This window comes from Pan troglodytes, chromosome 19 (genome assembly GCF_028858775.2).
Source record: "Pan troglodytes isolate AG18354 chromosome 19, NHGRI_mPanTro3-v2.0_pri, whole genome shotgun sequence".
NCBI classification, from domain to species: Eukaryota; Metazoa; Chordata; class Mammalia; order Primates; family Hominidae; genus Pan; species Pan troglodytes.
This window is the reverse complement of record NC_072417.2, coordinates 21559962-21571314: the sequence shown is the minus strand read 5'-3', so window position 1 is coordinate 21571314 and position 11353 is coordinate 21559962. Positions and strand designations below refer to the sequence as shown.

General features: G+C 45.6%; 1 pseudogene; it reads left to right on the top strand.

Annotated features, from left to right (window-relative positions):
• The first annotated feature begins 3843 nt into the window (after positions 1-3843).
• LOC129137740 (UPF0450 protein C17orf58-like) lies at positions 3844-7273 on the top strand (annotated as a pseudogene).
• Positions 7274-11353: the final 4080 nt, after the last annotated feature.

Below are 11353 nucleotides of genomic sequence, written 5' to 3'. Positions count from 1 at the left end.
CCACTGCGCCTGGCCCCAGTAAGGATTTAAAAGCTCAGGAATTATTAGTCAGCTTCCTTTTTTGTTCATCCTGTTGTTTGTTCATTTCAGTCTATTCCCTTTTTATAATTTCCTTCTTCATAAGGACTATTTCTCCTTGTACTTTTGTGAGAATTCCCGTAACTTGTAATCCCAGCTACTTGGGAGGCTGAGGCAGGAGAATCACTTGAACCGGGAGGCGGAGGTTGCGGTGAGCCAAGATCAAGCCATTGCACTCCAGCCTGGACAACAAGAGCAAAACTCGGTCTCGGAAAAAAAAAGAAAAGAAAAGAAAAGAAAAAAGAAAGGAAGGAAGATCCTCATTGGACAGAGCAAAAAGCAGAATTGATGGCACTGAAAATGAAATCAGCGGCTGATGTACAAGTTCCAGAATGTCTCCTAGAGTAACAAGGAAATCCGGGTGTGGTAGTTTATGCCTGTCATCCCAGCACTTTGTGAGGCCAAGGAGGTTAGTTAGCTTGAGCCCAGGAGTTGGAGACGAGCCTGGCCAACATGGTGAAACCCCATCTCTACAGAAAATATAAAAGTTAGCTGGGTTTGGTGGTGGGTACCTGTAGTCCCAGCTACTCTGGAGGCGAAGGAGGGAGGATCACCTGAGTCCCGGGAGGTCAAGGCCACAGTGAGCCTTGATAGAGTTTTGCCACTGCACTCCAGCCTAAGCAACAGTGAGACCCTGTCTCAATAAACAAACAAACAAACAAATAAATAATTGTAGAGCTAGAAGATAAAATGGGGCCCGGTGCAGTGGCTCACGCCTGTAATCCCAGAACTTTGGGAGGCTGAGGTGGGCAGATTACTTGGCCCAGGAGTTTGAGACCAGTCTGCCCAACATGGTGAAACCCCGTCTCTACTAAAAATACAAAAATTAGCCAGGCATGGTGGTGTGTGCCTATAATCCCAGCTACTTGAGAGGCTGAGACAGGAGAATTGATTGAACCCAGGAGGTGGAGGTTGCAGTGAGCTGAGATCACACCACTGCACTCCAGCCTGGGTGACAAAGCCAGACTCTGTCTCAAAAAAAAAAAAAAAAAAAAAGGCCGAGCAGAGTGGCTCACGCCTGTAATCCCAGCACTTTGAGAGGCTGAGCCGGGCAGATCACCTGAGGTCGGGAGTTTGAGACCAGCCTGACCAACATGGAGAAACCCCGTCTCTGCCAAAAATACAGTATTAGCAGGTCGTGGTGGCACATGCCTGTAATCCCAGCTACCTGGGAGGCTGAGGCAGGAGAATCGCTTGAACCTGGGAGGTGGAGGTTGCAGTGAGCCGAGATTGTGCCACTGCACTCCAGACTGGGCAACAAGAGTGAGACTCTGTCTCCAAAAAAAAAAAAAAAGAGAGAGAGAGAGAGACAGTGTTTCACCAGGTTGGCCAGGCTGGTCTTGGACTCCTGACCTCAAGTGATCTGCCCGCCTCAGCCTCCCAAAGTGCTGGGATTACTGGTGTGGGCCACTGCATCTGGCTCCCACCATCTCTATTAAAATAAGATAAAATAAACATAAAATAATGAACCGACAAAATAATAATACAATTCATTGTAAGTAAAATGCTATCCTGAGTTCTGTGAGTCATTCTGGATAATTCAAATTCTCTAGAATTACCACCTCAGCTGACTTTTTTTTTTTTTTTTTTTTTTGTAGAGACCAGGCTGGTTTTGAATTCTTGAGCTCAAGTGATCTGCTTCCCTCAGTCTCCCAAAGTGCTGGAATTACATGTGTGAGCCACCGAGCCTGGCCTACAAATTCTTTATTATACAACACACAGTAGATGCTCAATAAATATTTGCTAAGCAGAAACATACACTCAAAATACCAGAAATTATCAAGGAAGTTGCCAGTTGGTCTCTTGGGTTCTTCCTCCCGACAGGTATACGCACCTATTGTAAAGATGAACACATTAGGCTGTGAGAAACCAATACTGTTAAACCTTCCAATCAGGTGACAAACTCCCTGGGCTCTGGTTTATATTACCAAGCACCCTGATGATAACTTGGCTTCCTGTGTGGCTTGTTTATAGAAAAAGAATGCTACCCAGGCTGACGTGAGTTGCATTTCTGAGTTGATTTCTCATTGTAAATTAATAAACTGGCATTCTGGCTACATAGATCAGTCTCTTTGAACTCTTTGTACCTTCCACCATTAGTGTGATTTCTAAGGCTGCAAGCCAGACACTGCCCAAGACCCAGCACTGGACTCTGGTGAGTTCTTCCAGCTGTTGCCACCCCAGGAGCCTCTGGGAGCCCCTGGGAACCATCCAGCTTGCTCTCTGTCTCTACATTTCACGGTGTGGGTTTCAGGGCATTCACAACATTCCGGCAACAGAAGAGTTTTGGGAACACCCCCAGCAGGATGTGGGTGATTTGAATGTATGTCAGAGATGTGGTTGTATGTCAGAGATGTGGTTGTAACTGAGAAATCTTAAGCCTAGTGAATTTTATTCCACTTGACTTAAAGAAAGAGCACGTGAAAGAAGGGGATCTGAGGACATCTATGAACAGGGCCCCGAGGGCATGAACTTACTAGTGTTTATCTGACTAGTGTTTATCTGGGCCTGTCTAGTCTGGAGAACCTGACTCTGGTGTACCCAAGCTTTGCAGTGGCTGTAGAGGTTTGCTCTTTTGGAGGGAGAAGATAGTTCACTCCTCCAACACCTGAATGACGGTAGATTAACCCACCTCCTTCAGCTGCAGTTTGGCAAATTTCTCTTCTTTGATTTAATGCTCAACGGACAAACTTCCCCCCTTCTTCTTCTTCTTCTTCTTCTTCTTCTTCTTCTTCTTCTTCTTCTTCTTCTTCTTCTCCTCCTCCTCCTTCTCCTTCTTCTTTTCTCTTCCTTCTCCTCCTCCTTCCTCCTCCTCCTCTTCCTACTCTTCTTCCTCTTCCTCTCCTCCTCCTCTTCCTCCTCCTCTTCCTTCTTCTTCTTCTTTCTTTTTTTTCGGTTTTGAGACAGGGTCTCCGTCACCCAGGCTGGAGTGCAGTGGCACGATCTCGGCTCACTGCAACCTCCACCTCCTAGGCTCAAGCGATCCTCCCACCTCAGCTTCCCATGTGGCTGGGACCACAGGCGTGAGCTACCATGCCTGGCTAATTTTTGTATTTTTTGTAGAGACAGGGTCTCTCCATGTTGCTTAGGCTGGTCTTGAACTCCTGGGCTCAAGAGATCATCCTGTCTCAGGCTCCCAAAGTCCTGGGATTACAAGCATGAGCCACCATGCCCGGCCTCAACAGGCAACCTTCTGATTAATAATTAGACCTCTGGGCCGGCCGTCGTGGCTGATGCCTGTAATTCCAGCACTTTGGAAGGCCAAGGCGGGTGGATCGCTTGAGGTCGGGCGTTTGAGACCAGCCTGGCCAACACGGTGAAACCCCGTTTCTGCTAAAAATACAAAAATTAGCCTGGCATGGTGGCGTATGCCTGTAATCCCAGCTACTTGGGAGGCTGAGGCACGAGAATCGCTTGAACCCGGGAGGCAGAGGTTACAGTGAGCTGTCATATATAATGAAACAGTTTTACTAAACTTAGGAAGCAGTGACTTGGTGTCTCTAGAAATTGCCTAACATACACATTCCAGGATACATTCTCTGTCATCTGGAATCTCCTCCCTTCCACAAACCCACGCTGTCTTAAGCACTATTTTCCTATTTGTTGTTGACCTAATCTAGAAAAAAGCGGCCATCACTCTTTCTCCCCCACTCAGTCCCTCAGTCCCAAAACATCCTTATTCTCCGCACTTGTCACCCCACCCTCTGCTGCCCCCACCGCAGCGCGCAAACGCACACGAGTTTAAAGTTTAGGCTGTGATGCTATCCTCGCCCGCAGATCACAGGACAGACATTCTCGGGGACAACTTTGCGAGGCCATGTGCTCGTCCCCCTTAGGAAGGAAGAGGGAGAAATCCCTGCGGCTCGGTTTTGTTCCAATGGTCTGCTCAGCGAGTGATTCCCGTTTCCCCAAAGGCTGCCCCTCATTAGCATGAACGGGGACGCGGGTGTGGAGAAGGGGTTAGGGGAGAGAAAGCAAGCAAAGCCCAGGCTCACTTTTAGAGCCTGGGAACCCTGTCTGCAAAAATGACAGCTAGAGCTTTCTGGCTCCTCTGTTTAATCGTCGGATCATCCCCCGAACCTCCGGTGGAGAGAAAAAGTAAGATCGCTGTAGTGCGGAGCCCTGGGAGCGGAGCGGGGATCTGGGGAGGGGGCGCCCAGGCCTCAGCCGCCGGCTGACAACCGGGCCACCTTCCGTGAGGCAGCACACGCGCCCACAGGCCCGCGCCTGGCGCAAGCCGAGAACCGCGCGTTGCGGCGCCGCGGGCCGGCGTCGGAGGAAGCCCCGAGACGCGCGCGCTCACGGGCCCTACGCTTCCCCGCCGCCCGGCCGCTCGCGCGCGCCGCCGAGGGCCCCGCCGGCCCTGCCCACCCCAACCGGCCGCGCGCCGTCGTGCCGGCCCCCGGCTCACCGCCCGCGCCGCCGCCGCGCCTCAGCTTCAGCTTCGGCCTCAGTCAGCCGCGCAGGGACGCGGAGCCCGGCGCCGAGTCCTGCGCTTGCGCTTGCCGGGCGGGCATGGACGGGCGAGAGGCGTTCTGCAAGCGCGAAATCGGTGAGCCCGGCCGCCGCGCCGCCGCCCCGCGAGCCTTTCCGAGTCCCGGAGAATCCTGCACGCGAGATCTCAGGGCGCCCGACCCATGAGGGCCGTTTCGCTGTTGCTAAAAACCAACGCCCGGGGACTGGGAGAGGAACTGGGGTTCCCAAACTGTTTTTTGGAAGCAGCGATGAACGGGATAGTGCATGACGTGGACGTGCTGGGCGCGGGCATCTGGCTGGTGACCCTGCTGGTGGATCGGGACGGGCTGTACAAGATGAACCGCCTGTACCTCACTCACCCCCGACGGCTTCTTCCGAGTCCACATGTTAGTCCTGGACTCCTCCAGCTGCAATAAACCGTGTCCAGAGTTTAAACCTGGTATTGAAACTGAGCTGAATGACGCTGCATATGTACTTTATACCACCGTTTGTAACGTGGGTGCCACAGCCCGGGCTGTGGGTCGCCCAGTCTTTTTTTGGGAGGGATGGGGGACAGTATTGTAACATGATTAGGATTTAGACGACAGGTATTATTTCCGCCACTCTGTGATTTAAGCACCGTCAGCCCCACCCCCACGGGTGAGAACGGCAGCTGTTGGCACAAAGCGGGCTGTCAATAAATAGATGTTCACAAATGGAGTGAGCGACCACCAAACACCATTGCCATAAGGGACTGTACAGAACTGAGTTTAGAAAAGCTGCTTTTTTGGGGGAGTGTGTGGAGGGTTGGTAGCGGGGAATACCCACTCCCGCATCTTTTTTTTTTTTTTAGACAGAGTCTCGCTCTGTTGCCCAGGCTGGAGTGCAATGGCGCCATCTCAGCTCACTGCAACCTCCGTCCCCCAGGTTCAAGCCATTCTCCTGCCCTCAGCCTCCCAAGTAGCTGGGATTACAGGCTGAGCCACTGCGCCCGGCCCCACTCCCACATCTTTCTAGGCATGTGCTCTGGGAAATCCTGATACAATGTGATAAGGACCTTTGTTCTGTAATGTGGGCTGGTTACATATTGCTTTCCCTTCCCCACACCCCGTGCTACTTTTTGTATTTTTAGTACAGATGGGGTTTCACCATGTTGGCTAGGCTGGTCTCAAACTCCTGACCTCAAGTAATCTGCCCGCCTCGGCCTCCCGAAGTGCTGGGATTAAAGGCGTGGGCCACTGCACTGGCCTGGTTGGGGTGGTTATCTTCTAAAGGTCGCTAGACTGTTTCCACCTTGCCTGTAGACTAAATATCAGTTTCAACTTGTGCAGCAAGATAGTAGATTGCAGCTTAGGTATTTCTTAAAGGCCTTATATTTTCTGTTTCATGGCATTTAAAAAACGCTATGAATTAATGTTCTGGTTATTTTGTCCAGGCAGCAGGTATATTGTGATGGGCCACATCTACCATAAGAGAGGGCAGCTTCCTACAGCTCTGCTCCAGGTCCTGAGAGGCCATCTCTGTCCAGGGGATGGACTGCTGAGGAGCAGCAGCAGCTATGTGAAAAGGTTTAACCCAAAAAGGGAAGGGCAAATTCAAGGTGCAATTCATACCCAATGCATTTGAAACAACCATCCTGGCATTTCTGGATCACAAGAGACATCGGCAACAAGACATGAAAGGTCTATCTTCATGTAATGGGTCCTCCTTTAGAAGAGAGCCCAAAGCTACTCTATGAATGACCTGCATAGTTACAACTGTAATCTCGAAGGTGTCACTTTGTTATTTACAAGATGCTTCTTAAATGGGCTGCTCCTGAGCTCAGTGTCAAGGTGATTCAACTGTTGTGCCAGACAGTGATTTACACAGCTCAGATAACTGACCTGTCTAGTTAACAGATCACTGCTTCATGTTTTTAAATATTTTAATTTAATACATTCTTTAGTAGAAATAGTCCACAAAACATTTTCCTGAATTTAAATACACAACTTTTATATCATGTATCAAACCTGATTTTATATTCAAACCTGATTTATATTCAAAACTAATACGTGAAGATTAAATTCTTCACATAACAGTAAGCGCACTAGTCAAAAGACATTTACCTATGAAACGTCATTTAGATCAAACACAAGGGTCAAAGCCCAGGACAAGGATTAAAATTTTACACTTAAAAAGTACCAAGCCGGGCGCGGTGGCTCACACCTGTAATCCCAGCACTTTGAGAGGCCGAGGCGGGTGGATCACCTGAGGTCGGGAGTTCGAGACCAGGCTGACCAACATGGAAAAACCCTGTCTCTACTAAAAATACAAAAATTAGCCGGGTGTGGTGGCACATGCCTGTAATCCCAGCTGAGGGAGGCTGAGGCAGGAGAATTACTTGAACCCAGGAGGCAGAGGTTGTGGTGAGCCAAGATCGCGCCAGCCTGGGCAACAAGAGCAAAACTCCGTCTCAAAAACCAACAAAGTGTACAAAAGGGCCAGTGTGCGGATGGGTGGATTAAAAAAATAAATTTTTAAAAAGTGCCAAAGGGCTTACTTCAGGCGAAAGTGTTCCTGATGTACCAAAGAGTAAGATATAGTTTATTTTCATGCCTCCCTGCTCCTAATAATGTATGTTTTGTGCTGAACTGGCAGCTATCCCAATGTGAACTGTATTCTGGGTGTATCTGATGTCATTTTTCTATTAAGACCAAGTATAATGTTTGCTTGTAAAGCAATAAATCTTGCCTTGAAATTACATCTTGGATGCACCTGTTTATTTTTGTTTTGTTTTGTTTTAGCCTTTGAGCCCTAAAGGTTTGAGAAAAAGCCTTTCTCAAATTCATTCCCCAAACCTTGGAACCAATATTAACCAATGACAGCTCACAAGCAAGTGAATTCTAAACATTTTTCAGTTGGTTTTAAAAAGGTTTAATCACTAGCTAAATTAAATATTGATTTTATACCTGAGTCCACAAAGACATGAGAGTATTTTTTCAGAAGATAAGGCTGTACTTCAGTTTATAAGAAGTACGGTGAACAGAGACACCACTAATGCATAGATGAAGATGACCGCCTAAAGAGAGACAGGGGAAGGAATTTCACTGGAGAGAGAGCAGCCTATTTGGCCTCACGGTGATGCACTCAGGAAGGTCAGAATGTGTCCTGACGCTGTCCATGGCACCCAGTAGTAGCACTGTACACATAAAGGACATCCAGGACGGGACGCTAGGGAATCACAGGAGCCAAGAGGCAACAGCCTAACATTACAATACCTGATACTATTATTTGTTCCAATTATGGGGCAGACAGGTAATAAAGAGTTGAGAGGTTCTGAGTGTTCTATGGTAAAGCACTACTGAGAGATTTCTAGAGTATTTTCCAAAAATGAGTTTTGTCGAAATTTATTATAAATTTTACTAGAATTGCTTTTTGGGAGTCAGATGCATTATTGCATGATAGAATTATAGCTAATGAAGAGCTTCTGAGCTAGTTTTCTTTAAGATAAAAAAAATTAACTCAGGCATAACTCAGGCCAGTCAAATCAAAGTTGAATTTTTAAATGTCAAAAGGCTAGGCCGGGAGCTGTGACTCACACCTGTAATCCCAGCACTTTGGGAGACCAAGGCGGGTGGATCACAAGGTCAGGAGTTTGAGACCAGCCTGGCCAACATAGCGAAACTCTGTCTCTACTAAAAATACAAAAATTAGCTGGGCATGGTGGTGCATGCCTCTAATCCCAGCTATTGGGGGGCAGGAGGATCGCTTGAACCTAGTAGGCAGAGGTTGCAGTGAGCCGAAATCGTGCCACTGCCCTCCAGCCTGGGCAACAGAGCGAGACTCTGTCTCAAACAACAACAAAAAGTATATCTATATGGCTAATTTCTTTAGTTGAATTTGGTTCAAATTGGATCAAGTGGTATAATCTTCTAAGAAAAGTCTTTTAGTATCTCGCTCCAAGTATCTAGAAATAGACCTTAGAATGTTTCAAATTATTAAAAATACTTCTCGGTTGGCTCTTCCCTCCACCTCCTCAAGTACTTCATTATTTTATCCATGGAATATCCCCATTCTCACATTAAGGGCAAGAAATCTGAGACCTATGGTAATAGTTTCTTTTTTTCTTTTCTTTTTTTTTTTTTTTTTTTTTGAGAAGGAGTTTCGCTCTTGTTGCCTAGGCTGGAGTGTAATGGCGTGATGTCAGCTCACCGCAACCTCTCCCTCCTGGGTTCAAGTGATTCTCCTGCTCTAGCCTCCCAAGTAGCTGGGATTACAGGCATGTGCCACTTTACCTAGCTAATTTTTTTTTTTTTTTTGTATTTTTAGTAGAGATGGGGTTTCTCCATGTTTGTCAGGCTGGTTTCAAACTCCCAACCTCAGGTGATCCACCTGCCTTGGCCTCCCAAAGTGCTGGGATTATACGTGTGAGCCACCACGCCCAGCCATATCATGATAGTTTCAATCAGGAAGAGTGAAAGCTGTAATAACCATGTAACTTTGTCTAACTAAGTGTGCAGAGATCTGAAAGTCCACCAGGTTGGCTCTTTAACATAAAGAAGTAGAGAGTTTGCCTAAAGGAATTAGCAGAAATAGGGAAATAACTTTTATTTGCAGATCCCAGGAGGGTAGATTACAAACAACAGCAAATCTTAGTGTCTCTAAATAACACTCTAGGCCATTTGGAATATAAAAAGGTAATTATTTTACTTCAGAAAATATCTCCAAAAGTTCACTTTTTTTTTGAGACAGAGTCTTGCTGTGTCGCCCAGGCTGGAGTGCAGTGGCACAATCTCAGCTCACTACAACATCTGCCTCCCCAGTTCAAGCCATCCTCCCACCTCAGCCTCCAGAGTAGCTGGGACTACAGGTGTGTGCCACTTGTCCAGCTAAATTGTTGTATTTTTAGTAGAAACAGGGTTTCACCATGTTGGTCAGGCAGGTCTCTAACTCCTGACCTTGTGATCTGCCCGCTTCAGCCTCCCAGAGTGCTGGGATTATAGGCGTGAGCCACCATGCCCAGCCACAATTTTATTTAAACCTCCTGTAGAATTTGGATAGGAGAATAAAAGCTTTACCAATAGGAAAATACTTTTCATGAAATGGTTTCAAGGATTGTGAACTTGGCAGGTGAAGCATAACAGTTATTGAAAATACTTTTAGCCAAGGAAATCTACTGATGCAAATTAAATATATTTACAAGCCCAAGGCCTGTGGTAGAAACATCCTAAGAGTATCACAAATGTACAGTTTACTGCCTGGATTATTGAAAGCAAAATAGCTGTGTTATATAGATCTTAATAGCAGAAGCTTTCAAAGATTACTCACAGAAAAGCAGCTTTCGGAACTCATTATGTTCTAAAAAATGTATGTTTTTCTTTCTTTTTTATTTTTTTTGAGATGAAGTCTCACTCTTGTCCCCCAGGCTGGAGTGCAATGGCGTGATCACGGCTCACTGCAACCTCCGCCTCCCAGGTTCAAGTGATTCTCCTGCCTCAGCCTCCCTAGTAGCTGGGATTTCAGGTGCCTGCCACCATGCCTGGCTAATTTTTGTACTTTTAGTAGAGATGGGGTTTCACCATGTTGGCCAGGTTGGTCTCAAATTCCTGACCTCAGGTGATCCCCCCTGCCTCGGCCTCCCAAAGTGCTGGGGTTACAGGCGTGGGCCACCACACCTGGCCAGGAATGTATGTTTTTCAAAAATTACTTTTGAAAGACTAAAGCCCTATAGTTGATAAAACTATAAAATGTCTATGTATTTGTATGGTGATAGAAACTGTAAAACACTTTATACCATTAAATACACATGAAATTAATATCTTCCTGGTCTCAGGATTTCCATAAAATTTACCCTTTTTAATTTGGCAATGCTAACAGCTACAGAAGACATATTAACCAACCAACCATTGCTTCATTAGAAACTGCACCAAATCCAATGTCAAAAACATTATTTTTCTAGTATGAAATGTCCTATTACGTACAAAAGAATTGCTGTTTAGAATTTGCCACAATTTGTTGAAAACATAGCAATCTATTGCCTACAGGTAGGAAAGTTCTTGCTGCAACAAATTTTAAATGATTAAGCCCATATATATTTCTATATATATGAATAAATAGTGCAGAAATACTGTGACGTGATGAGATGCAGAATAATTTTATAATTCATTAAAATGTAGAATTCTTGCATCAGCACAGTTCATACAGTATGTAACTTTTTTTAAAAAGTAAAAGGACAAAATAATCCATATTTAAGTATTTCCATCTTAATATTTTAAGCAAAAATGTTTTCATGTTTTCATATTGAGTGATTAGTCTCTTTAGTTTGTAAACATAGGTTTAAGTGACATCTTCATGTACAAAAAGGAATGGGCTTCATTAGATAAAATTAAGCCAGAATAACCTGTACACCTGAGCCTGTAATAAGAAAGAATTGGGAACTGTAGCAACATCTTTCTTTTAAGAAACCAAGGTCTGGGAAAGGTTTTGCATAGCAGGGAAACGTTGAAAGGAAGGAAACTTTTAAAAGCAATAATTAGATAAATTCCAGAAGTTGACAGGACAAAGCTAATATGAGTTAGAATAAAATCTAGTAGAATTTTTGCAAAGCTGCATAATCCAGCTATGGCAGATTTTATAGAAGCTATTACCACAATGCAGTAATACAATGTGTAAGAACATTGAAAGGAAGAACATGCAAAATACATCTTCCTCATTTTCTTCCTACTGCTTACACTACTTTTCCTTACATGGAAGAAACAAACAAACCAACAAGCAAAAAACAAACCCAATCAACAAATAACACAGAGGATGAGATCATCTAACAAAAAATGTCCTTCATACA